The sequence below is a fragment of the Tiliqua scincoides genome, chromosome 7 (assembly GCF_035046505.1).
Source record: "Tiliqua scincoides isolate rTilSci1 chromosome 7, rTilSci1.hap2, whole genome shotgun sequence".
NCBI lineage: Eukaryota > Metazoa > Chordata > Lepidosauria > Squamata > Scincidae > Tiliqua > Tiliqua scincoides.
In genome coordinates this window covers 74,698,476-74,724,292 of record NC_089827.1, presented here as the reverse complement: position 1 = coordinate 74,724,292, position 25,817 = coordinate 74,698,476, and the positions used below count along the sequence as shown (strand labels likewise).

At 42.8% G+C, this 25,817-nt stretch overlaps 1 pseudogene; it reads left to right on the top strand.

Annotated features, from left to right (window-relative positions):
* Positions 1–4,037: 4,037 nt before the first annotated feature.
* LOC136657761 (5S ribosomal RNA) lies at positions 4,038–4,154 on the top strand (annotated as a pseudogene).
* Positions 4,155–25,817: the final 21,663 nt, after the last annotated feature.

Sequence of the window (25,817 nt, the reverse complement as noted above, 5' to 3'; positions counted from 1 at the left end):
ATTATATTTGATATTTGATTCCATTTGATAGTTGAGGTACTATATTATTAGGCATTTCATACATTCATTCATTAGCAAAGCAATAGTATGTATGTCAATTCAGACATAAGACCCACTGGAATCAATGGGGCTTACTCTTAGGAAAATTCATATACAAACGTATTCACCTCTTTAAAGAGCAGTATATACTGGTTTTAAAAACCTGGGTATATAAACTGCTTTTACAAATGAGTTCTCAACATGGTTTATGAAGGAAATAATTGAATGGCTCCAATGCATTATCAGAGTTATCAATGGCAGCTGGTGGGCCACTGTGAGAAGCAGAATGATGGACTAGGACACCAATCCTATATACATGATCTCATCCGATCTCGGAAGCTAAGTAGGGTCAGGCCTGGTTAGTACTTGGATGGGAGACCGCCTGGGAATACCAGGTGCTGTAGGCTTATACCATAGTCTTTCGAGACTGAAGGTTGCCAACCATTTTTCCTGGGAATAAGCCCTGTGGAATCCAATGGGATGTTCTTCTGAGTTGACATGCATCGGACTGTGCTGTAGATAGACCTGTGGTCTGACCCAGCAGGTCTGTTCATGCGTTCTTAGTGTTGAAACTTTGGTTTCTGAGGTCCAGTTTTGGATCCAGTATTCCAATTTAGAAATCTGAAATGTTGACAGTCCAGTTACTGTGCTTTCCAAATTCAGGCCCTGAAGCTTAGATGGCATCAAAGAAATCCACAAAAATTGGACTTAATTATGCTCATCTTCATTCCATGATTAAAGGCCCAATGCTATACAATTTTCCAGCACTGATGCAGCCGCAGTGCAGCCCTGAGGCAAGGGAACAAACATTGAGGAGGCCTTACCTGGAGGAGCCCGCTGTGACTGTCTCCACACACACACACACACACACACACACTGCAGGATGAAGTGCTTGCCCTGTTGACACAACCGCATCAACACAGGAAAGTTGGAGAGGATTTGGCCCTAATATTCCAGGACCAAAAAGACAGAAGTATTGTGTCACTGCCTTTCTTTTGAGGATGTAGTTCCAAAAGAAAAATGGTAATTCATTCTGCACTCGTATTTATTTACTTGAAATGCAATACTCATGGTTACACTCACCAAAATTACCATTATGTACATATTTATTAGGAACACAGAGTTTTGTTTTTTCCCTCTTGATGCCATAAGAGATACTATAATTAGTCTAAAGTGAATTTAGAATTCCAAATGTAGCCAGGCAGAAATATTTACTTTGATTGCAACAGGCATGTTTTAGCAGAGAAAGCTGAATTGATTTAAAGACGGTATGTGTGCATCTCAGAATTTGATGTTGATTGATTTTGAGTAGCCAAGGAGTTATGGGAATTGTAGATATTTCCTCTAGCACGACCATTTGGAATTGCTTTGGGATTTCCTATTGATTTACGTAATCTGTGGAGTAACTAGCTATTTATTCCACCATAGTTAGCGATATTTTTCCATGACAAAAATGTGAATTAGCACAAATTGAAAGCTGGGATCTGCTGTTCTCACACACAATGCCATTGAAAACCAACAGGGATTCCTCTGTGTCTGCATCTCTGCGCTTAGGATGATAAGGATTTGAAGGAAGTTCCATTTTCTAAATAGAAGCAGCACCAACACCAAAATCACAAACACCTGGATTATTCAGCCAAGCTGCACTTCCCTTCTCATTACATTCCCAAAGAGAAAATATAATGCAGAATATCAGCAGAAATACCCTGTCTGTGAGATGCATTAGACCAGGGGTGTCAAACATAAGGCCCCCAGAAGCTTTTTATCTGGCCCTCAGCAGCTGAGGTGTTACTGCTGAAATGGCAGCCCATGTGAAAATTGGACATTCCCAAATCTTGAAATATGATCAAGGTTTGCATATTTTCTCTTCTGTCATTTGCAGTTAATGAGCTTCTATATGAGAACAAGGTCTGGCTTCAGGCCATTAGCTGCTTAATGATGTCACTTCCTGCAGAATGACATCACTTCTGGTGCTCAGCAGGAGCCCTGAATGCTAACTTCAGCCCTCTGTATGAAACGAGTTTGACACTCCTGCATTAGACTGTTGTTTAGCCTACTGCAGAAAAATACAAGGGGAATTTCTCCTGAACAACAGATCTTACACAGCTCCTATTTATTTCAGTTAACCTTGTGCAGTAGAACTGTAAAGCTCTAGAGCAGTGGTTCCCAAACTGAGGGTCAGGACCCATTGGTGGGTCACAACCTGATTCTTGGTGTGTCCCACAGCAGCAGAACAAAGCCTCCAATGAAAACACAGGTGATGGAAGATCTCTTTCTCTCTCTCTCTCTCTCTCTCTCTCTCTCTCTCTGTGTGTGTGTGGGAGGGAGAGGGGGAGAGAGAGGGGGAGAGAGAGAGAGAATTCAATCCCAAATTGCACTTAAACAAGGAAAAACCCCAATCAAACTAGACCAGAAGATGACAAAAGAACAACTACCCAGGAAATTATGAGAGCTAAACACCACCTGGGGGAAAAAATGTTTTGCAGCTTTCCCAGAAAGAGCCAAGAGACAACAGCAGCTCTCCACCTCTTCTCAAAAAGTTTCCCAGATCAGGGGGACCACAAGCCTGAGGGTCACTACCAAGGCCTTGCCGCTCATGCAGTGAAAAAAGCATTTGGAGCAAAACTGCCATTGGGATTCTTGCAGGGAAAAGCGATCCCGAAGGGATGTGGGTCCCCTGAAGGGACTCAGACTCAAACACCAGCACCTTTAAATTCAGCTCAGAAGCAAACTAGCACTTTTTTTAATTAGCTTGGCTGGAATCCATCCCCATCTCTTGATATTCCAGACTGGCAGCAATATTTTGCAGGAGGTACAGCCTGAGAGTTTTCTTCAAGGACACGTGCCCTGACCCTACCAGGTAGATTGTGCGCAAGGCTGCATTGCAAGTGCAGTGCTCCTCCGAAACGAACAGCGGGAAAGGAAAATACTTGAGTGTACTGCAAAACCTTCAAAGGATTAGTGGGTAGAAAACGTTGCGTATGGTGTACTAACCCTTGCCTGAAATTGCGCAGAACAGCACTCAGGGATTTTGGATGGTTTCATTTACTATTTGCAACATGCCGTAAAGAACCAGAAGGCAAGAGCACTCTTGGCGCAGGGGCTCTGAGACCTTGCTGGAGTTAGGGAGAAATAATGAGACCAAGCACAGAGAGACTGGCTGCGGCCCTCACATTCATCCAAGCTGCTTGGCAAGGCTTATCAAAGAGAAGTGAAGGCTGGGCAGCCAGGATGATGGCATGTTTCTGGTTCCATGGAAACAACCCGATGTAAGCAACGGAGCCCATGAAAACCCAAAAGGGAGGTGGACTGGAGGGTGAGGAGGCTGCGGGAGGGATGGATCCAATGGTGATGAAGATCGTATCCCTTCCGGTAACAGACTCCCCGCCTCCTTTCTCTCCTTGGACTTGCACCATCAAACTAGCTGGTGCATGTCTGAAGAGACCCATTGCAGGGTGGGATTCCCATTCCTTATATCCCCTTCTCCACCCCCCACCCCCCGCTACATAGATTGTCATGGCTGGACCTAGAACAGGGGAGTGGATAGGATTGGGCTGTTAGAATCTATTCAATTCCTGTTCAATTCTGACTCTTTCAGCTGTACCAAGACTGGTGGCTTCAGCCATTTTCTACTTGCTTCTTGAGCTGTATATTTCAAAATATGACTAAGGATCTAGTAGTCCTATCCCCTGCCAGCCCAGTGAAAGCAGTGGGGCTCATGCTGGATGCTATAGGTGTGTGTGTGGGGGGGCACTAAACATCCAAGGAGAGGTAAGTTAATAAGTTTCCTTGGACTGACACCAACTATTTAGTTATCCTACCCTCTCTACCCCTAGCCTGTTCTGCTCCCCAATCAGTTCTGCCCTGATCCTCCCCCGCTGCCAACCTACCTTCTCCAGTGGAGGATGGGGGGAACTTCTGCAAGCCAATGGCACCCAAGCATGGCCTCCAGCAGCTTGCATTGTCATGCCTGCTCACAGAATGACAGAGTGACGTGTGATAGCAACTGTTACCCTGCACATGCCTGATCTTGTCTGATCTTGGAAGCTAAGCAGGGTCAGGCCTGGTTAGTACTTGGATGGGAGACCACCTGGGAATACCGGGTGCTGTAGGCTTATACCATAGTCTTTCGAGACTGAAGGTTGCCAACCATTTGTGCTGTCATTCCAGGGCTTAACAGCAGCAGACTGCAAGATCTGTCCCTGTAAGGCTATGTCAGAAGGGCCATAAGAAATACAAGGCAGAAGCAGGCCTGAGCACAATTTTATATAACAGGACAATACTAAATTGAATCATAACACTTGTGGCATGTCGAGTTTTTAATAATTATAGAGTGAGGAACATCCTTGATGCAATACTTCCATCATACAAGCATTCCATCAAGGGAATTGTCACAGAAGCTATTTCCTATGAGCCCAATGTATTTGGTGACTATGACTTCATTTGGAGGAAGTCTGCCTCTATGAAAGCAACCAATAGCTCCTGACCACACTTGGACCAGTATTCTCACATCCCACATGTGGCTGGCAATGCCTCAGAAAGCAGCAACATGCAGTTCTCTCACCCACAAAACTCACTAAGGTAAAATGGATGAAAGGGAATCACTGGGCTGCAAAGCTTCTCCCTGCAAGCTGAACAGCCCACAAAGTTGAGTGCGGGCTGGGAAACTGGAAGATCAAATGGCATTTCATGATGCACTTTGCCTTCCTCAATCATCAGATGATGGCTCCAGAGTGGAAAGCCTGCCATGCAGCCAAAGTGCCAGTCTCAGTTCAAAATGCCTCTGGAACTACATGGGGCAGTTGTCATTGTGTGGACACTGCATCAGAAGCTCCAGCCGCATCAAATAGGAAATATATTGCGGGGGCAAAATGGAAAGAGGAAGTTGAATGAAATGATCATGGCTCCAGAACAACCCGGGCTGAGTGTCATGTGTTTCTTGGCTTTGTTTTGTTTTAGACAAGCAAGGCGTTTGCTACATTTTTTCCACACACTAACGGCAAAGGGATTAACACACACTTCCCCACCCTAAACTTGCACTGTCATCATAAAACACATCTAAAGGGCCAGCTGTCTAAGTACACAGTTTATAGCCCTGTCAGTTTATAGCAACACAGATTGTTTTTTGGAAACAGAAAAAAAGTGGTGCGACTTGTGCAGTTTTCCTGTGACTTCCAGGGCTGATGCTGGCAAACTGCAGTGGCATAGCTAGAGGGGTGCAAAGCACTAAGTTTTGCAGGCACCTGAACATGCCATGCAAGCGGCCCCTCCCCTCCCCTTTGGAGCTATTCCAGGTGGGGGTGCAAAACAGAGGCCTGTCAGAATGCCAGGGCGAAAGGCGTTACATGCCTGGCCAAAAGTGGCCCACACCCTATTTAACGTCCCTTGTGAATGCCATTCACATGGCCCAGAAAACCAGACTGGAGCCTGTTTCAGAAGTGGATGTAATGAAGATGGATGCTCAGCTTTTTAACTTTTTGGTTCTTCCATTGAAATAGTTGTTTGTGAAACATTTTATACTGTTTAAAGCAGTATAAAGGCGTAGCTAGAGGGGGTGCAAAGCACTAAGTTCAGCAGGTGCTGGAATGCACCGTGCAAGCGACCCCTCCCCTTCCCCTTCGGATCCAGGTGTACACCTCCATTTTGCTCCACCACCCAGAATGGCTCCAAAAGGGAGGGGAAGGGGCTGCTTGCACGCTATGTTCAGGCACCTGCAAAACTTAGTGCTTTGCACCCGCTCTAGCTACACCACTGACTGACAGCAGGAGCTCCTAGGTTTTATCAGTCAAGTATCCCCAACATCTAGGCTGCAATCCTATACACACTTACCTGGAAGTAAATCTCGTTGAATTCAATGAGGTTTACTTCTACATAGACATGCATAGTCCTTATCTATGAGAAAGTCACACTATACTTGAGAGTTCATGACATTGTTTAAGGCAGAAGTCATGATGTGAAGCATTGTGCAGCCAGGAAAAAGGCCAAACCAAGAATCCTTTCCTCCTGTCAGGTTTGCAGAGTGCCATACACCAAAAGCTTCTTTCCAAAGCAGATGGCAGACTCTAGCAGGTATTTGCTAGAGTCTGCCAACATGGCTCTCACATTGCTTCAAGTCTTATGAAGGTTGACGCGAGTCACTGAATCTGGGTCTTCTTCACATTGACAAAACAGAAATCACAGTTGGTCATTATTTGCAATGGAGCTGGACTGGACTATAGGCTGGAGTTATGGCTAGTGCCTGCTTTTTAATCCTCTTCTAATCATAAATGAGCCACTTCCCCTTCCCAGTTCCAAACCCTGCGAGGTAACAGCTGCTCCCCATATCTGCTCGTGCAAACTGAAGCCATACCACATGTAAACTGCTGTCCAGCATTCCAGAGGAATGGATTCTGCTTTCAGATAATATTGGAATTTATTCTATGCCAATAAAGGTAATCAATCAATCAATCAATCAATCAATCAATCAATATTGGTGCTTTTGATAGAAACAATGCTGATTGCATCATAGATGGTGTTTCCATGAATCAAGCCAACTGCATGTAAAAGAGGTGAAGCCATGTCAACATTTACATTCTCTGCCCCTGTCAGTTCCCCAGAAATTGTGCTACTGCCTGCCCTTTCGGGCTTGAACATTGAGCTGTATGCGCAGTGCCTTCTCAGGGGTGATTTTGCTTGTCTCTGAAGGCCAAACATCAGCAGGCAGGCTATCTTGAAGCAATTTTCCCCCCTTAGCAAACATTCTCATAAACCAGGACACTGAAGTGGCTGAGAGACAAGCGCTCGCCGCATATTCTACGGCACTGATGCTTCTGCTTTAGAGTAAATACCTTATTTATGCCTTTTTAAAGACCCCTCTTCCTGCAAGGCTATTGCAGAGGAGGCACAGGCCGAATGGACTGCGTGGCATATTAAATTGTTTTTCAAGCCTTAAGAAATAGTTCCTTATCTGGAACAATTGCAAGCCCTTTTCTGCTTCAATTTCTTAACCTTGTTGAGGCTACATGTCTGGCTCTGACACCCTAGGGCCACTGTGCTGTCTCACCCCGCCCAGTTCCTTCACCTCCCCTAAGTTGCTTCATCCCTTTTCTCCCACCCAGATCTTACAAAACCTCTGCTTCATTTCTCTCCCCTAGCCTCTAGGGCAGTGGTTCTCAAACTTTCAGCACTGGGACCCTCTTTTTAGAATGAGAATTGTTAGGACCCACCGGAAGTGATGTCATGATTGGAGAGTGACATCATCAAGCAAGAAAATTTTTAACAATCCTAAGCTGCAATCCTACCCACACATAGCTGAGAGTAAATCCCACTTACTGTCATTGTTAAAAGCCTATACATAGTAGCCTGTTAAAAGGACAGATGTGTAACATTTCCCCAAATGCAGTCACATACATGGTAGCATCAAGTCTAATTTATTAAAAATAACATATTGAAATGAATGGGATCCCACCTGAAATTGACTCGCGACCCACCTGACGGGTCCCGACCCACGGTTTGATAAATACTGCTCTTGAGAAATATGGCTCTAAACTGTCCTACTTTTTTCTCCTTTAAATAGCAGCAGTGTTGGGGCTGAGATGGACTGCAGCAGGGGACAACTCTGCAGGGCTCACAAAAATCCCCCTTCCTAAAGCTGTTTTTTGTCCCATGAAGAAAGTGGTAACCCAAGGGGTTAATCTGCTGCCCTGATGGAGACAGATTAGCTTTGGGGGCTAGGTTATTCATTATTAGAGTATGTTTTACAGGCTGTGCTTGGCTTATGCTTGCATTTGACATGTAGCTAGCTCCAGCTTATCAATCAATCAATCAATCAATCAATCAATCTTTATTATGGTCACAGACCAGCATAACCAGCCTATGTTACTTCCCTCATTTCCCTCACCCCTTCCAGCCAAAGATAACTGAGTGCAGGATCTCCCCCCATACCCATGGATCCCATATCCACAGGTTCACTTATCTGTGGTTTTCAAATTCCACCCCGCTGTTATGCTTATGACTCACCTCTCTTCATTTGCAAATGCTTTGCAAAGGGAAGATTTTTCTTCCTTATGCTTTGGAACAGGATATAGACAGAGACGGCAAGGACCTAAACTCATAGCTGCTAGAAGAATGCTACAGGAGGAGATAATGAGAACATTAACAGGAAGTCCTCTACTGTTCACTTCAGTCCAGGTTCTTGTCTAGAAAGAAAAAGCTCCATTTAGCAAAGTGTTTGCAGATGAAGAAAGGTGAGTCATGGGCATGACTGGGAGTGGGGGGTGGGGATGGATTTCAATAAGGTTTGCTGCTATCCGCGGTTTTGGGTATTCATCAGGAACATAACCCCTGCAGATATCAGGAGAAACCTGTATTATTTAAGTCCTCCCTTTGGGGGATATGGTGGGTTTGTGGTCCTGACTGTATACAGCATCAAAAAGACAATTTGTATTAAATTATACTTTTAATGAAAAAAATGGCAAAGTATATAGTCATGTTAATAAACACAAATAAAATACATTTAGATAAGAGAGACAAAAAGGGGATGAATAAAGAGAAATATGCAAAACTGCTGATTGGACTAGATGTTGAGCTCTTATTTGAGATGCAGGACACAACCGGTTTTCAAGATTGAGCAGTCTTTTGCTGTCTTACATTTATCATGGGAGCGGCAAGTGTTAATGAAAAGACAAAGAGCACTACTATTTGCAAATAAATTTATACAAAGTGTTCATAACAGTTGTATCCATGGTAACGCAATAAAGCAATACAAAAAGTTAGTGATCCATATAATTACAGATGTGTAGACATTCTAGAAGTCTATACATTCCAGAAAAAAAAAACAAATGAAATAGATTTTGGTTATGTATCGCTATACTGTAAAAGTGATTTGGTCTGTATATGATTCAGTCTTAACATGTATTCTGATCCATTCAATTTTCTTTTCAGTGCTAGTCTGTGCCACTCATCCATTTTACAAAGAAATATTCATGAGCCATTTTCACGTTTACACGTTCAGCTATAACAGACACACACAACACAGATAGTAAAACTTGCTAATGATGATTTCCCCCCAGTCAAACACATAAAAGGCTTCTCAAAAGTATTCTGTGCAGTCATACTATCTCTGGATTCATCAGAAGCGCCATCAACATTTTTGAAGAATCCTGGTACATTTGACTGACTGCAAAGATGACTCTAACAGCGTAATCATGTGCATGCCTACTCAGAAGTAAGTCTCATTGTGTTCCATGGAGCTTACTCTCAGAAAAGTGTGTACAGGTGTGACCTTGGCATCCGCGGGCTTAACTCGCCATGGATACCAGAGTTGCCATTTAAATGAATTTAAAATGAAAAAGCGTTAAAACTGAATTTCTTACCTTTGCACAATCATGTCTTGTGGTTTCCAAGCTGTACTTGTTGTAAGAGGTGACTAAACAGCCACCGGGTAGATGAGGCTCGTCAGCCTGGGAAAGCAGCTCATCTGAGAGAAGGAAAACTCTGATCCCAAACCTCCACTGCCTTGTGGCTACATCCGGTTATGGAAGAGGCTTCAGGAGTCCACCTCCAGGCAAAATCCGGAGCCGGAGTCCCTGAGGCAGTTCATGGCTGAACACAGTCACATTCTGGCAACTCCTGCGACGCTGCTGGAACCAACCGTATTGGCTTCTGCCTTTCCATTGGACCATTTCAGTGACGTGGAGAGGGGGGATTTGCTGCATGGGTAACAGTCTATCCCCCATATCTACTCTACCCAGGCTTCGCGCACTGGAGAGGACACTCTGTTCCAGAACCACCATTCAGAGCGCAATACCATAGTCTTCCAAGACTAAAGGATGCCAACAAAGGATTACCCCTGTTGGTTTTTTGGCTATAATGTTTGATATCTCAGTGTGGTTTGTTTCACTGCATTCTGCATGAACTTACACATTGATTGATAAATAACATGATGGCATTATTCAAAAATACCAAGATTTTAAAAATTTTGGCAAGTAGGGGTGTCACACCCCACCCCACTCCCACCGTGCAAGTCACCTGGTGCGGCCTGAATCCCCCTAGCAACGCCACTGCGTACAGCTACTAGCATTACATTCATCACCTCTAGTTTGACTGCACAAAGGTAAGAAATTCTATTTTGGCACTTTTTTCATTTTCATTCATTTAAATAGCAAGCCTGTGGATTTTGGTACCTGCAGGAGGTTCTGGGATGGAGCCCCTGTGAAAACTAAGGTTGGACTGAATTGCAGCCCCATGCTGCAATCCCTTTACACCCTGACCTGGGAGTAAGCTCCACTGAACTCTGTAGAGCTTACTCCTGAACGGACATGCATAGGACTGCATTGTAAGAAAGCAATCCTAAATGCATTTGCCTGGAAGTAAGTTCTATTCAAATGAATGAATGTTACTTCTCAGTGACATACTCATGCTTGAGTTGCAAGCGCTTCTCTATCATATTGTGGTGCCAATTGCTTCAACCTTTTGACTTAATCCCACACGATTTTGGCAACACTTGAGTTATTGAATGTGCATGGATAGAGCTGAACATGTAGTAGACATTTCTCACGTCTTTGGGCAAAAGTTACAGTGCAGTGTTCTGAGCAGGTATTCTGCTTGGAACTCTAGAATAGTAGCCCAGTTACTATTTACTGCAGGAACCCTGCCTGGTGTGGTTGCAGTCAGGTGTCAGTGATGGGACCATTCTTTCTGAACAGTGGCAAAGCTTCAAGGATTCCCTTGTATTTCTCAGTCATAGCATAGGTGTAAGGCCCATAACCAGGGAGACAGACCAGGGACAGACTGCACTTGCTCCCAGTGTGGAAGGGATTGTCACTCCCGAATTGGCCTTTTCGGTCACACTAGATTGCTGTTCCAGAACCACCTTTCAGAACGCGATACCATAGTCTTTCGAGACTGAAGGTTGCCAACAACATAGGTGACCAGTTGACCATGCTGCAATCTTCCTTGGTCCTTGGGATAATATGATTGCCCTTATGTTAGTGGTGATAGCAGCAGGGAGTGGAAATCAATGCTATACGGTGAATGCACTGAACGTGCTGGCTTAATTTTTCAAGGGACACTCCACCCTTGATTATAGCAGTGTAGTATGCCCCAGCACAGAGTTTGGGAATCACTGCCATAATGACATGGGATCCACTTATGGGGCAGCAGAAATGCTGCTGCTTTGGTAATGTGAGAAGAAGCTCTTGTATAAATTACACTGAAAAAATTAAGGACTCAATAATTAAAACCGTAGCCAACTGTATTCATACAGCATCTGTTCAAGATAAAGCCTGAGGATTAAATCAACAACACTGTCTTCTATACCATGAGTGTGATGTGATATTTGCATATAAGTAAAAATTCTATCACTCTTTAATCATATCTGAAAAAATGTGCCATCTCTAGTACATATCTTGAATATTATTATTATCTATATTCACACAATCACGTTATTTTAGACTATTTTAGGATTTTGTATATATACTCCTATCCAGTGAAAAACAACATGACTGTGTGAAAATAGATAATAATATCCAAGGTATATACTAGAGATAGCACATTTTTGTCAGTTATGATTAAAGTGTCATAGAATTTTTACTTGTATAAAAATTCATGACTCTTTAATCATATCTGAAAAAATGTGCTATCTCTGTTACATATCTGGGACATAATAATAGCTTACTACCACTCAATGGAGCATCCAAAGTGCTTACAATATAAAAGGTACACAATACAATAAAACATTAAAACAATATTAAAACCTGAAACAATTAAAACAAGGAAACAAATCCAACCCCAATGGATCACCAATTAAAATCAGATTCATTAAAAAGTGCAAGCCCAACATGCCAGCAGTTAAAAACCTGTTGGAATAAAAAACTTTTGTTATTGTTGGCATCCTTCAGTCTCGGAAGACTATGGTGTCACGCTCTGAATGGTGGTTCTGGAACAGAGTGTCCTCTCCAGTGCGCGAAGCCTGGGTAAAGTAGGTATGGAGGATAGGCTGTTACCCATGCAGCAAATCCCCCCTCTCCACGTCGCTGAAATGGTCCAATGGAAAGGCAGAGGCCAATACGGTTGGTTCCAGCGGCGTCGCAGGAGTTGCCAGAACGTGACTGTGTTCAGCCATGAACTGCCTCAGGGACTCCGGCTCCAGATTTTGCCTGGAGGTTGACTCCTGAAGCCTTTTCCATAACCGGATGTAGCCACAAGGCAGTGGAGGTTTGGGATCAGAGTTTGATGAGCTGCCTTCCCAGGCTGACGAGTCCCATCTACCCGGTGGCTGTTTAGTCGCCTCTTACGACAAGTACAGCCAAACTGAGGGCCTATTCTTATCCCCAGCCCCCAGGGGAAAAAACTTTTAAGACCCTGCTAAAACGTTTCCAGAAAGGGAAAAATTCTTAATACCAGAGGAAGGGAATTCCACAGTTGAGCAGCCACCACAAAAAAGACCCTCTTTCTAGCCACCAGCTTTCTCACCTCTGCTGATGATGACACAGTCAGAAGGGTCCTCTCTGATGACCAGAGAATGTGGGTAGGATTATATGGATGACGGCGGTCCCTCAAATACCCTGTATAGGTTCCAAACTGTATAGGGCTTTACAAGTCTAAACTAGCACATTGAATTGAGCCTGGAAATGAACTGGCAGCCAGTGTAGCTGCTGGGGAAGTGACCCCATTGAGTTGAACCAGTCAGCCCACAGCAACCACATGGGCGGCCACGGCCTGTACTAATTGCGGTTTCTGGACCGTCTTCAGAGGCAGCCCCGCATAGAGTGCGTTGCAGTAATCTAATCTGGATGTCACTAGGTAGGGCATGGGTCACTGTGGCCAGGTCTGTGCGACCCAGGTATGGTCACAGCTGGTGAAATTATATATATAATTAATAGCCCAATCCTCACTCAATTTCCCTGCGATGATGCAGTGGCACTAGCAAAGGCTTTGCTGCATCCTTGGGGTAAGCTGACTTTTGTACTCTTGCCCTGGCGTAATACCCAGCAGTCACAATGGGTCAACTCAGACCTGACTCGATGCATGTCAGTGGATCAGGTCTCTGAAGGGGGATAGGATATAGCTCATGCTGATGCCACTGATCCCGCCCCTCCAGGACTGGTCCGCACATCCCTGGCCCCATCACCCCTCTCTCACCCCACTCTACCCCCTTCCCACCCTCCCTCACCTTTCCCCACCCCTGTGCCACCCTTACCTGCTTTGGCGGGCATCCCTGCTCATGCCAGCACCAGTGGGAAAAGTCTGGCCTTCCTGCCTGAATGTCTAACCAGTGCACTGTTGCAAAGCACTTTATGGTGCGCTTGTGACAGTGTGAAAACCTGGCATGCTGGTGGAGCACATGCTCCGCCGGTGTGCCACGATTGAGGCCAGCGTGTATAACGTTCTTTCAACAGGGAACATGTCATCATAAATGTTAAGCACCAGTATTCTTTATTATGAGATGTAGTTACTGCTATCAAAATGTTGACTGAACCCTGCAATTTTTATAGGCTTCACTTTTTCTCTTTGCAGCAACAGTCTAACAAATATGCGCTCACTAAATCAACAGATGCTGCACCTCAAGCAAGTTATGAATTTTTCCTGATTTACAGCAGCCACTTTCATATTTGTTTCCAAAGAGCAACTGGGAAGGGAGGAGGGAAGCGACATACATTCTTGGGGGGAAATGACATAAGGCCCAAAGTTTATAAAAGAAGGTAGATTTTCAAAGGCAATTTCAGCTGCTAAGTTCCATTACATTTCAGTAGCAGTGCATATACTGTTGAAAATGAACTCCTCTATGAAAGTGCATAAAACTGCACAGAGGCACTTATAAAAACGAGTCCCAATTTCCAAAGGCGTTGCGCACCCCTGAATGTGGTGGTTCTGAAGCTCAGGACATGTCATGAATGATGATGTACATTTATGTACACAGCCCAGGTTCCTCTACCTGACCTTCTTGCATGTTTGAAAAATCAGAGGTTTGGGCACTGCATGTAAAATGGCTACATGACAATTAATAATAATTTGCTATATTTCACACCATTGTGATAAATATTTATGCTCGCAAATTTGTGTGCTACTGGCTTGCTGAAAGAGGGTGCGCTGGCACTGCGGTTGCTGCAATCGATAATCAGCGCTTGTTTGTGCATAAATCTCAGGATTTAGCAATCATCCACCCCATTGAAGCCCGTGGAACTACATCTGCATAAATCAAAGCACTTCCGTTCAGCTGGGTTGTGACTCAGGCTGCAAGTCATCACTGAATGACTCCCTGGTGTCCCGGGTACATGAGCTGAAGACTGTGGCCTCCGTTTTAGCACCGGTTTGACAAAACTGGCAGGGATGGTGACACAATTAGAATTGCATCCATAGGAATCAGTGGATATAATTTGCAGCCCAATCCTAAAAGCAACTCTGCCACCGGGTACAGTGGTGCCAAAGTGGCTCCGGTTGTATTTGGTAGGCACTGGTAAGCAGCCGAAGGTCTCCTCAGGGGAAGGGGACTTTCATCCCCTTCCCCCAGGGAAAGCTCCAAGCCCCACAATGGGTCTTCTCAAGTCTGTGCCAGCTATTTGCTGGCACAGATTTGAGACACTCTGTGTTGGGCATTCCCACCCAACACAGAGTTCAGGATCTGGCCGGAGCAGAGCTCCACTGGACCCAGTCCCCCTGCACCAGCTCAGGGACAGCATCCCTTCCCTAGCTCTGGCTGGTCCTGGGCTCAGTACTGACTGCCACTGGGCTGGTGCTGACACTGACTTGGTGCAGGGTGTCATGGGCTTGCCTTAAAGCACATCTGTGACACCCAGCACTGGTGGTATGCCAGCAATAAAGAGCTCAGGATTGGCTTCTAAATCTGTCCCCTGCCAGTGCATCTGTTCCAGAATGTGTACTCCACAAGCAGAAAGCCCAGTTAGGATTGAACTGTACACCTCTGAACTGTATAGTGTATTTCCCTGCACATGCCTGATCTTGTCTGATCTCGGAAGCTGGTTAGTACTGGATGGGAGACCGCCTGGGAATACCGGGTGCTGTAGGCTTATACCATAGTCTTTCAAGACTGAAGGCTGCCAACCATCTCCCTATACTGAACACTATCTCCCAATCTTGTCTGATCTCGGAAGCTAAGCAGGGTCAGGCCTGGTTAGTACTTGGATGGGAGACCGCATGGGAATACCGGCTGCTGTAGGCTTATACCATAGTCTTTCGAGACTGAAGGTTGCCAACCATTTCAGGGCAGAGGCTTATTTGTATTATGATATGGATTTATTTATTATGGATCATTTACTTTCTGGGAATCTCCCATGTTCATAAAACACTACTGCAGGCCACTGGAATATTTGATACTACCCACAGCAGTGGAACACAGGTGCTTGCTTAGCTAACTAGCAGGAATCCTAACCTTTTCTCCCCCATGCCCATCAGCAGACTTCTGCACACTCAAAAATATCCATGCGTAGTGAGAATATTGTTCTAAAAATATGGACTAGCTGCAGATTTTTCTCCAAATGTTCTATATAGCACTATTTTCCCTCCATATATAAAACACATTATTCTAGTGGTTAGCAAATAATTCTGACAAAGCTAAAGTTACTTTGTGACTGGTGTGCGCTTTGATTTAAACAAAATCTGCTTAGCTGTATGGATCTTGCCATTGTTTCTGTTCTCTGCTTTTGACAATTAAAGCCTTCCGGAAATTCACAAGCATTTCTTTCACAGAAACTGGAGCCCATTCACATGCAGCGCCAGACAGCCCGATCTTCCAGACACACTTACATTAATGATTCCTCTGGTGAACCTATTTTTACTTATAGTTTGACTTATTAGTGGCTAATACAATGCTGGTAGCATTTGTTATACTAAGTGGTAATATAATTGCATCGTTTCAGTGGGGAAAGAATATCACTGACCTGAAAATTGTTTTTTTGTGGAAATAAGCTCTGTCTTCTCTATCTCTGTGAAAAGATGTTGGGAGGTTCATTCATTCTTCTTCCTGAAGATCTTCCAATATACTTGGATATTCTTTCTAGTTAATTTCCCACTGGGCTCTTACCAAGCAGCTGTTCCACAAGTTAGAATTCAGCCACATGCAATGAATCCAGCGATATTAATAAGTCTTTTTACACTTACCCTGGTAACTCAGAAGAAATAGCATAATTTTGAGGATAAAACTGCGGAATCTTGTCTCTGTTAAGAGTAAAGGATATCAGTACAAGTAGGTACCAAGGTGAATAATTCTTTGTGCTGACCAAGTTTTCTATGTTCCAGGGTTTTGTCTGAATGGAAAAGCATTCAGTCATGGGAGCTTCCCGACCTGCAGTCTAAAGTGGAAGAGTTAACACTGCACCTGCAGCTTGCAAGAAGTAGACCATCACCTTCACTTTGCTAGTTATATTACCCAACGATAAGAAAAAGGACTTAAAGTAAGGTCTCTGTTCACTGTCTTCAATTACTTCCACAACAATTTCAGTTCAGCTATTCCTGTGAGTACAGCACAGAGGCAAGACTGGTCCAGAACTGCATTCCTGCATAATGATTTCAAATGGAATACACTTGTGGTGGCTCCCAACACCATGAACTTCTACCAACCATCAGTTGGGGGGGGAACATTTGGAACATTAAGAAGTCAGCAATGCTTCCCACCGTAACAGGTTTTCCAAGTGCACAGTCCTATGTGTGCTAACTCATTATGTTCAATGGGACTTATTCCCAGATTCCCAATACATAAGATTGCAGCCTAAGGTTGCAATCCTAACTCCTTGTGTCAGTGCTTTCCAGCACTGGCATAGCGGTGCCAATGGGACATGTGCTGCATCCTGCAGTTGGGTGTCACTCATGGATGCCTCCTCAAAGTAAGGGAATGCTTGTTCCCTTACCTCAGAGCTGCATTGCTCTTATGTCAGTGCTGGAAAGCACTGACATAAGGGGTTAGACCCTAAATCTATCACTGGTATGCCAGTTTATTGGTCAACATATACTCATGTCAGACTCAAGACTTCACAGATATTTTCTGTTTTCAGGTAGTTTGCTGTAGTTTCAGTTTGAGAGAAGAACTTGAATCGAAATTAAGTTACTGTTTTTTGAAAACCAAACAGCTGGCTTCTCCATACCCATATTTTTAAACTATCCTAGCACAGCAAGATCAGAGTCGATAGACGAAAGGGAAATAAATCATCCGGTGAGCCATTATCATTCACTTTACATGGGGTGGAAAACAAATATCGCTGTCATTTTCTGACATGCACTATAGATAAATTGGAAATGTATATCATTCTTTAACATAGTAAAGAAACAAAAAGCACTACCTATTATTCTGTGATATACGCAGTTTTTGTAATATATATTATCAAAAGGGGGAAAAAAAACCTGGCTCCCTTGACTCCTAGAGGTTGAAAGCATAGCTTATCATGTCTTCAAATCATAAAAGACTCATTTGGAAAGAAGAAGAAAAAACCTAAAGAAAGGTTTTTCAATTAAGGAGAGAGCAAAATAAATGACAATGTCTCTGTCTTCCTACACAAGTACCCTTAGAAAGACAAGTGAGGTGAGTGGGTAGGCATATGAACTCCTGATAGTATTGGAATTTGCTTGAGAAATTAGTTCACAGAATGACTTGTAACATTAGACAAAAGGAATTTAAAAGAATGTCAGTAGTTTTCTGTGTATTTTTGGTCTGCAAATCACCCTTAAAAGGAGACAAATGAATTATATCCCTTTTCCAAATGCAACCTCTCTGTAAAGAATGCTTGCAGATGTGTCACAAACCTGTAATCTTCTGTAGAACACCAGAGCTGTCTTTGCTGTGGACAATGTTTTCCTCTTTGCCTATATCCAGCAGCATAGCTAGAGGGGGTGCAAAGTACTAAGTTCTGCAGGGAACTTCACTGCAACTTGCCTCCCTCCCTTTGAAGCCATTCCAGATGGTGGGAGCAAAATGGAGGCATTTGTCCAAAGGGGAAGGGAAGGGCTGCTTGCACACTGTGGCGAGGCTCCCTACAAAACTTAGCGCTTTACACCCCTCTAGCTACACCACTGCCTGTATCAATGAATAAATACAAATTGTGAGATTTACAGCACAATCCTAGGCATGTCTACTCAGAAGTAAGTTCCATTGTGTTCAATGGGGCTTACTCCCAGGAAAGTGTAACTAGGATTGCAGCCTTAAATTGGTTGCTGAATTCAGCATTACCCCCACACCCGCAAATAAAGACACGAGACTTCGGCTTGGATGAAAATAGGGCCACTTTATTAAACTTCAACTGCAGCAGGGCAATAACTCTGAACATCAATCGTGCGGGGCCATATGGGGGAAGCGGTCCTAGCCGCCTGCCTCCCCCTACGTTCTCATTGGGTGTACCACCTGGCTCGAGGCCCCAGCTATCAATTGCCGGCTTAGGCCTTTTACCGCCACCCCCAAAGGGGCAAGGCAGCCGGACTTCAGGTTAGCCGGCAGAGCCGCGCCATCTTGTCAGTCCAGGCCAGGGGTCTGCCTGCTTGCCTCCTGGAGCCGGTCAGGCATCATGGGAGCGGTTCAGACTTACCCCTAACCCTGCTGCCTTGGATAGACACCGAGCCAAGTCCCTACCTACCCAGCCCCGCACATACCCTGCCCACACTGGGAGTGACCAACCCAGGTTAACCTAAACCGCACCGCCTGTTCGCCAGTCTGAGGTAGGCGAAAAAACGGCCAACCAAGGTCCTATCAGGCTGACCGCAAAAAATTCCTACCCGGCCCTATAAAGCGACCAGCTAGTCCCAGACTGGTTAATAGGGCGGGCGGGCGGGGTTGCCGCTCAGGAACGCACTGAGCCTGAGGTGGAGCAAGCTCTCCGCACCAGAGCGCTAGTCCCACCTCCCCAGCCACGAGAACCAATCGCGGCTCAAGCCTCAGCCTCAGCGCACGAGGCGGGGCGGGGGCAATCGGCTGCTAGCGTCTGATTGGCGCTAACCGCTGTTATGCTAATTTTTCTAAAGAGTGTGGCCCAAGTGAAGACACTGCTATCTTCTAATTTCCTAGGAAAAATCCCTCAATATGAAAAGTGCATCCTTCCCTGAAACTCCTGAACAATCCAAGGCTCAGCCTACCCACAGTCATCCCATGTTCTGCTCTCCCCTGCTGACTTACCAGGGGCAGCATGGAGATTTAGCACGTAGCTGCATTGCCCCTGGTTCTAGAGGCCATGGAATGACCCTCCCACTGTCATTACATTGACATATCAGGATTGGGCTGTAACTGAAGTTTTTGTGTGTTTTTTTTATAAAGATGAAACGTTAAGTATAACTTTAAAGTTCTGATTTTAAAAAATCAACTATTTTTTAATCTATCCTTGATTAAACAAAGTCCCAGCTGTAGATGCGATATGACTCTTTATATTTGCAAGTTTCATTTTGTGATGGCTTTTTTTCCCTTCTGACCATAACAAGCAAGATCTTCTCAGCCATCAATAACACGGGATTTTAATAGCTGAGAGCAGCACTCTCCGAAGAATAATCAATGCCTGGCTGAAATTCTGTGGTGACAACAGCTAATTGGACATCAATTGATGAGAGTCCTGCGCATTAGGATAAATGTTTATCTTTTGGATTTAAGGTAAATATCAAGTCATCTCATTCAGATGCCTTCTAGATTTGTTACGGGGACTGTCAGTTTACAGCAGTGCATTGATTATCCTTTCGTTAACACAATTAATTGTTAGTAAGAGATTTTTTTATCTAGGTGGCAGGAAAATACCAGCCCTGTCAGATTCCATTCAGTGCTCTATGTACATGTTACATTTGGCATTAAGCAATAACTTGACTGAAGCGGTTTCTTGAAATAGTTGCACACATACCAAAAAGATATAGAAAGATTTACAAATCCAAGATATGCAATTAATTATTTGTAGTAACCTACTGGTAATTGTTTTAGTTTGTAAAGTATACAGAAAATTCATTCATACAATATACCCAAAAAGTGCTTATTTTGACATTCCCCTCCCCCCCCCAGCAAATTTCAGTCTGATATTATGTCTTGTAGATTATCTAATTAAAAAGTTAAGGGAGAGAAAAGTATCTTTGACAGATACAAAAGTAATGGAATGTCATAATTCATTTAGAGATAATAGAGAAAGATAAAGACGATTTTCTAGGTGACGTAGGGGATTAAAAAGGCTCTAGAAGAGTCACTCAAAATTCTTGGGATATGAAACAATATTTAATAACATAGTTTGTTTCAACATGTAATTTTTAATATCACTGTTTCAACTGTTGTATTTGCATTTTGTTGTATCTTATTTTATGAATTTCCTAAAACTCTATTCAGTATCAGAGACTTTTCTGGTTAAACAAATAGTCTGGAAAGAGACCATTTCTTTCCAAAGAAAATATCTTTTTAATTTCTTTTCAGACTTAGATATATACATTAATTGAACTTGAATTGTAGGTACAATAATCATTTTGTCCACTGACATTATATGCATGGAAATCTGCTAATCTTTACAAAATCATATTTATGGGGCTTATTTGCAGAATGCATTTGCTTTCACATTTGTAGTCTCACAACCGAATAACATTTGCTTGGTCCTTGGAGAATTGATATAGTGTCACATCACATTAATCATTCCCCATTTTGTGAACGGAATCTGACTGGTATTTTGCTCCTGCAATACACTTTAATCCTACTTCCTTGGGAGTTTTTCTCCCTTGTTCTTCTCCAAGTCATTGAAAACATGTTAATTCCAATTAATTGGTTGGCATAGATCTTTTAGAGATGCACAAATGTATTTCTAGTATATTATTTCAGCCTCGATTGAGGCAAATGGTAGAATCTGGACAGTAATGGATAGGGAGAAATTACAACAGGGTGAGAGTTTCCTTGCAAACAGGGCAGCATTGCAGTTCAACTGAAATGAAAGGAGTTACAGTATTGCTTTTACCCTGAAAGAAAAGTCAGTTTCTTGTTTGACTAGCTATAGAAATCTCTTTTTAGCTTAAAATCTGCACAGATGTCTTTTCAAATGGAAGGCTCAAGTCAGAGATAATAGGAGCCCAATTCTACTTTTTCCCCCATGCACCAAAATGGCTATAGTTGCATTCTGCAGGGAGCAGTTGCAGAGATTGACTCATCATTGCTGACAACCCTGCCCCCTCACTGGACCCAATCTGCCCACCTCTTCCCATCGCCTCCCCATTACGCCCTCCCCTGCAACTGTTTCACCCTCTCCCACTCCTTCCCACCTCCCATGCCACCTTGCCTCCATTGGACGATTGCTCTGGAGAATGCAGGAAAGTTCTGCCCTTCCCTCTGGTGCTTCAGCAGCATGTGGACTCAAAGGTGCTAGAGCACCTTTTATTTATTTATTTATTTATTTATTAACACACACAGACATACAAACATATAACATACATTTAGGAGTGCTAAATACCATATACCATCACTAATTAATCATACTATATCTCCTAATCTACTTTCTCATCTATTTCTACCTCTTGATTTATCCATTTATTTAAATAATATCCATTAAATTTTCCCTAATGCCCTATACTATATTTTCTAAATATTCACTTTCTACCAAGCGTAAACTAACTTCAATTGCTCGTTAATATTAAAACAAAATAATCTGATTACCAAAATTATCACCTCAGCTATTTCAACTCCAATCTAATTTTCCAATCTAATTACACTTTTTTTGTCTTTGACATAATAACCACATATAAAACAATTCTTCCACATGTTAACATTTCCAGCTATATTTTTTAATACATTCTAATTCATATTTATCAATTGCATACATATTCTTTTTTTTTTTCTTCAAATAAATTTGGACCATTGTTATTAGCTAAATAAATTCTCCAGTTTTCTTTAACCCTCAGATTACCCCTCAGGGTTCTTTTTCTTTCTTACTTTCCATTTTTTCTCCTGTAATATCTTTAATAATTTATCTCTATAACAGAATCTGATAGATTCACACTTTCTTATATAGGGTGTGTTCATTCATTAACTGGGATACATTTTCACCTTCTTGTTCTAACAAATTTTGTGATTTGTGCACTCCTGTTACTCTGTCCATCATATCTTTCTTGATCTCCATCAGCGCCTCTTCATCCTGTTGATCATCCTGTTGATTTTCCTCCTTGTTCGCTTTTTCACTCCCTTGTTTATCTTCTGCTTGTTTCTTCACATCTTCCAATTGTTCCTTTCAGACATCTATCTGTTGGGAAAGAGTCTCCAGACTGGCTTGAATCTGCAAGAACCAACTCAGCTGTTGTCGCTCCATAACAAGCAATCTCTCCGTATTAATCAAGGTTTTCTGTATCCACATTTCTGGAACAGAATCCATTTTGCTATTTCTCTCTAATCCACTAGATGTCCACAACGTATTATTCTCCTTACTTCCACCACATCATTACTACTCTGCCATCCGCATTCCTTACATACCTCTTGCAGATAACAGTCCAGTGTAGTTAGCGGAGAGAAAAACAACACGAAAGAAAAACAGTCTCACCGTCTCTGGTGCAGAGAAAACAAAGCTCTTTCAAATCTAATAAGAATTATATTTATATCTAATTATATCCAAGAATAATTCTGGATTTTAGTTCACACCCAAGTTATAGTTGTAATTATAATCTACCACCAATTTATTCCATGACAGAGAAAAAGACCGCTTTCAACCTCCTTAAAAAGTCTCTCGTTAACGCCTCCAGTATATCCAGGGCTTTTAGCCAAATCAGTCAATCAGAGCCGGGGACAATATTAACACTTGCTTATCTTAAATTTCCAGCTTAAACTTTACACTGCATGCTTTTTTCCTCTCCATATGGCATCTCAGCACGGACCCGGCAGCTTGATTGCAGATCACTGCACCTCCCCCAATACTGGCACAAATGATTGGATTCCTCTGAGAAGAAAGCCCCCCCCCCCCGGTTGGACTTTCAGTTTCCCAGATACCTGTACCAATGAAGATCTTGTCTCTCCTATCAAAGATCTTCAGGTCCTCTTCAGACCTGCAGTATTTGGGGGAAAACAAACTGTCTCCCAGGAGCCCCAGCGACATGTCTGTTTGTCCACTGTTGGCTCCTCCTCCCCCATCAGCACCTTTTACACCTGGTGCTGACAGCTTTACGGACCTGTCCTCACATTAGGTACCTGCCTCAGTCTGTACCAAATACTTTGCATATTCAAAGTCATAGGTACAAAACTGGTAGATAGCCAATAGCTGGACTGAAAAAGATCTTTGCTAGGTACAGGCATACATCACATAGCATTGCACAGTGACGTTTCGCTTAAGGACCAACCTCATTTACAGTTCCATAATTACAACTGCCTCCTGCATTATATTCAAGTCAATTTTACTCCATTATATTACATATATCATATTCAGCCACTAGATGGGGCTGAATGTAATATACATTCCATCACATTTAGCCCCATCTAGTGGCTGAATGTGGTATAGTGCCTGTAGCATCTATGTAGTGTAATGGAGTGAAATTGACTAGAATGTAATGAAGTAGACTGAATGTCCACATACGGATGGAATCACTTAATGACAGGGATTGGAGAATGTATCCCCATCATTAAGTGACACACACCTGCATTCTGAAGAGCGGCTCCCAGTCAAAGTAGTCAATGCAGAGGTAAATGGATCAATGGTCTCACTCTACATAAGGCAGTTTCATGTTCACATAATGTAGAACTGAATGGCTCACAAGGAATGTGGGTAGCTTATAAGGTGTAGGCTGAAATTCTATATGCACTTTCCTGGGATTGAGCCCCACTGCAGGACTAACTTCTAAGTAGACATGCATAGAATTGCACGGTTGTTCACATTTTTGAGGAGGAAAAGTCACTAGCAGGGTCTCATTCCCTCCATTTTTGCGTGACAAAGTCGTGATGTGCAAAATTAATTACCCACATGGTCGATTTGAGGCTCCTCATGTCATGAATGTTGCAGTTGCTTATTACGTACAAGCAAGACAACTTTACCATGTGAACACTGAGAGAAGTCTACCCATTTACTTTTTCTGCCTCAGAAATAGGGGTATCAGCTGGCCCTATTCCCAGCTGTGCCATGCACTTTTCACACCACAAAAGAGCTATGCTATGTGGCCTGCTTTTAAAGTTTACAAAATAAGAACAAATTGAACTGGAGACAAAAACAATAATCAAAAGAGCTCTTCAACCACCTTCCTTAGACTGTTCCAGGAGAAATCCAGTATCTGTGGCAAAAACACAAGAGATTATGTATACAAGTTACAAAGGGTGTTTGCAAGCATTAACAGTAATGTCTGTACCTTATCAACATACATTGATTTAAAATGCATCCTTTCGTTTAAATGGTTTTGATTTTCTGTCCAGAAGACAAAAGAGAATATTAGTAGCTATCACTTACTGAATTCACAGAATTGTACATTACCTCCTCCACAGCTTCTTAAAAAAATATATTCCTCCATTTCAGACAGTCCTAGCCACACTACCAATGGCACTGATGTGACAAGCAAATAGCGAGAGAGTAAACAGATGAAAGGATTTGTTTTTCTGTGGATTCACAGGCAGTACTGGTGTGGAAATCCAAAACCCACAATCCAGTAATATTTTATTACAACCAAACAAAATGACACAAAGTCTTGAGCAACTAACTTGGCAGTTCTATATAACTCTTCAAGCTGAATGTTAACCAAAAAATGGAGGAGGGGAAAGCTGTGTACAGGTGTGCCCCCATATCTGCAGGGGATTGGTTCCAGCCCCCCCCCCCCCACAGATACAGATTTATTTATTAGATTTGTAATCCACCTTTCTCCATCCAAGGCAGCTAACAACAATCAAATAAATAAAAATGCAAAGTGCTAAAATACAGATAAAACTATAAAAGACAATTGAAAACAAACAATATAAAATGATAAAAACCAACAATGTAAAACAAAGCAGCTAGCAGTAAGAAATGTCAATAAAAACATTCAAATTCCTAAAAGCAGCCATTATAGGGCCTCAAAACCTTTTCTAAATTAAAAAAATATGAGGAACCCTGTCTCCACGTATCCATTAACATAAATGCTTACCCCAGCAAAAATGTTCTTTGTTACAGGGTTGCTATAAGCATACAAGTTTATAGCGATTCACAGGCTGCTTCCCAGCTTCCTTTGTTAACCTCTTCCTGTTAACCTTGAACTAGTGTTTAGGCTTCTGGGAGGCAGCCTGAGCATACAAGCTTATAGCAACCTTGTAGAAGATGAACATTTTCATTGGGGTAAGCCTTTAAATAACATTAATGGATGTGGAGTAGGCCCAGATGCATGGATAACCGAATCCGCGGATATGGGAACCCGCTTGTATAGGGTAACAGCTCCAAAACTAGCAGGTTTACTACAGTATTAAAATAGAAGGAATTTCAGACTTACGCTGATTAGTTCCAATAGATACTAGACACTGATTTCAGGGTGTGCCCAAGGCTTCTGGGGCAGAAAATGATGTTCCTCCATTTGTAGAAAATAAAAGCTCTAGCAGTAACTGCTTCACCGCTAGCAGTAATTCAAGTACACATGCCCATTGTAAGGCAAAGAGCAGAAGTGCAAAAGAAATGAGGTAGACCTTATTCTCGAATTTGGAGACTAAAATTAGGCCATGCATGAGGTACGTGCAATGAAGTCCCAACTTCAGTGAATGAATGTAAAGTAACATGTGAAGTTGCCAGAACAATCATGTGACTCACATGATTCCTGCTTGTGGATACTTCCAATGAAAGGGTGGAACCAGACATTTAGAAATAGTGACATGGCCCATTTGAATTGGACCATATACAAATATTGCTACAGATAATGTCTGGGTGACTTTAACG